The following is a 3,367-nucleotide window of genomic DNA, read 5'->3' as shown; positions in this document are numbered from 1 at the left end:
TTTTCATTCATCTGCGCTTTATTTTCACTGTTTTTAAACATAAATATCTTGAAATCGGAGACACCCATGAAGCTCAACAAACGTTTTGAATGTTTTGCTATCAGGAAAGACCCTTTGACAGAAAAGACAAAGTGTCAAGTTTTATTTTGCCAGAGATATTGGTGAAAAACGCTGGAATAAACAAAATGACCCCGTAAAAATTGATTCATTATTTACTTGGAAACGCTCTTACAGATTTTTTTCTAATTTCGCCTACAAGTTGTCTAGATCAAGTAATTTAAATCCCTAAAGTTTCGTCATAAAGTGTCTGACTAGATTTCGCGATAATCGACAATGTTTAAAATCAAAGGCTACGCGCTTCCGTTGCTATGGTAATAGCTGTTGCTTGGAAACCGATAAGAAAATTAACTCTGATCATATGTTGAAATGATGATTAAGTATGAAGTAGATCGAAGTTTATCTTGTATGCGAGATTGTAATTTCAAAACGTCCACCCTTAGTCCAAAAAAACTGCCTCGAGCCTCCTTAAAACCAACCTTCGGCGTGTACTGCTGTTTATAATGCTGTACAAGGTGGTTTTACCTTTCGAGTCTGCGGATGAAATAAAAAAGTGTGGCCACTCAAATGAAAGCAGCTGTTGTGCTGTTTGTTTTTCGTTACTTTGCAAAATGAAACATGGAAACATTCTCGAATGTTTATTTTAGGCTCTGCTGAGCGTAAAAGGATTAAGTTACAAGTTGAAAATAATTCGTGATGATAATGACGACGTATAGTACGACGACGGTAAACTTTTTTTGAAGTGACAAAGTATTTATCATACTACATGTGTTGGTTTTGTATGGGCATATTTGTTGAATGGTTTTGTTTGTTTTATTTTCAGAAAGGACGAGAAAAAAGACTGAACGGGAGGAGCAAAAGGATCAGAAAAGAGGAAAAAGCGCTGAACTCAAGCAACCGAAAAAAGATAAGATTTTATTTTTGTATAAATAAAATGCCTTTGAAAGACGGTGGTGGTATAGGACAAAACAGATTGTAATTTTCAATTCACATTGAATTCAGCAACACTGATTCAATGGATGATTTATTCACCAAAATATCGCATGTTTAAATTTTATAGGAGTTTAACCATTTTGTGAGAGGACAGGTTCAGGGAATTATAGGAGATAATTTTAGACAGAAATGGTGACGCTCGAATAAACAGTCACTTATTTTTGAAACAGTGTTGATCTAGCTGAAATATACCAGCCACTATTTTTTTTAAGGTATAATTTTGCAGATTGGTTAAGGCATCTTTAGCATTAAGGTGGAACTGCGAGTTGTATGAAATAACGCTGGACAGGTCGACCAAAATCTGAAGAAACAATTACCTCTCTTTTCTTTTGAAACGTTTTGAAATCTAAAACCCAAGTTCTAGGCAAAATGGAACAAGAAAAAGATGCCTAGATATGAGACTAGCAATGAATTGCGATTTTTGTTTTCTTAACTACAAGATAAGTTATTCGAATTGAAATATCCAAAAGAAATTTTTTTTTCATAGGTCATTATAAAATTACCTGATTGTTTACGAAAGTCTTGAAAATTCTACATTATTTGGTCTGTGAAATGGAAACATCGTTGATGAGATTGATTTTATGACTGGAACAGAAAGGAAATAGAAGCTTAAATTTCAAAATAAATTCTTCAGGTTTGGATAATTCGATATGAAAATGCCTCATCTACAAAATTCATATTTTTTACTCTATTACTGACTGGAAACTTTAGTTGATGGCTTTTCTGTTTTGGACTAGATTGAAAAGAAACTGTGAAGCCTGAATTTCAAAATAAATTCTTTAGTTTTTGATCTCTCTCTGTTTTGGTCATTTCGTGGCGGAAATGAAAATAACCTACGTACACCAAGCAGTTCCACCTGTTACCAAGGGAACATAAAGGCTTTCAATACTATCCCCATGGAAACGTATATTACCGATTGAATTGTTGTACCGTTGCGTCAAAAAATGGACTGATTTAACAAAAACGTTCGAAGGGAGAAAATCTACTAGCTATAAAAAAAACAAAAAAAAAAAAAACGAAACCTTATGGAGGATGCTTTTGTTATTCCTTATGTTCCCTTAACATGCTGTAGTATGTATGGTAAAACAAGCGTCTGGTTGGAATAATGCGGACTAAACGATAGAAAACGTCTGGCACATCTTTAGCACCAAATTAGAGTTACGGACCACAAAAGATTGAATGATTTTCCCACAATTTTGTTTCCGGTAGTGATAAAAAAATTTTTTTTTCTATTTTTCTGAAATCGCTTCTCGTTCGGAAACAGGTTTTTTTTTAATGATTAAAATCATTACAGGAATGTATACTAAAAGCGGGCTTCAAAGAGCAGGTCATCCATTTACCACCGCAAACAAACAAAACAATTGTTTCAGAGGACAGACAACTTTCTTCTAGTATTCTTCAGGCCAGGAAAATCTTTCGCCATTTTGATAAAACAAGTTATGATTTAAACGATCGACATTACACAAAAAAATGTGAACTTTGAACAAATTTATTGAACTGTACAAGTTTGCGCAAAATTCAAATTCAATTCTTAGCATTTCCACTAAATGTTATACAATTGTCCTGTATTAAAATTTAAATTTTGTTGTGATAAATTGAATGTAATATACGTTCCGCCGAGTTGAAGTTTACAAAATAATTTGCAAGAGTTTTGTCCGGCTGTTCATGTTTTTGTAACATGCAAAAATATCAGGAAATCTTACGTGAAATTTAAGCACGGAGAATTAAAGAAACAATTTAATTATCACCTGTGTCCAGAATTCATTTTCGGTAATTATGTTGAAATTTTCGCCCATGCTATTTTTCGAGAGAATACATTTTTGGCTCCCAAATCTTGACTTTCGCACCGTAAAGGCAGAAGTAATCTAAAATCATGTATGATTGAAACTAAATGTTTTTCTCAAAATCAAGGGATTTTTCGGAACTTTAGGGCTGTGTAAAGCTTGGTGGCAAAATCTGTACTGTCCTTTGTGGTCTTGTTGACTATAAATATGGAACAAATCAATGATACAAAATACATTACTTTCAAATTTCAACGGATATTTCTTTCTTATACATGTACTGGTAGAAAATTCAACATTGAGACTTATAATTTTGACATTTGAATTTCTTTTTTTCCTATTATTTCAATCAGACGTTAGTTTCTCTTAGTATTTGATTTTTATGTCTAAGATCTTGTTCAACTGAATTAGTGTTACATGGGACAAGAAAAACGAGTGAAAGCATGTCGGTTTATTTTCAACTCGAACTGCAGAGTAAAGGAACAAAAACTGACCTCAAAGGCTTAGAGGAATGCACCTGTTTTGATAATTTGCCA

Source organism: Pavona decussata, unplaced genomic scaffold, assembly GCF_977016875.1.
Source record: "Pavona decussata unplaced genomic scaffold, jaPavDecu1.1 SCAFFOLD_260, whole genome shotgun sequence".
In the NCBI taxonomy this organism is placed as follows: domain Eukaryota; kingdom Metazoa; phylum Cnidaria; class Anthozoa; order Scleractinia; family Agariciidae; genus Pavona; species Pavona decussata.
The sequence above is the reverse complement of the archived record's forward strand: the minus strand, read 5'-3'. Positions refer to the sequence as shown.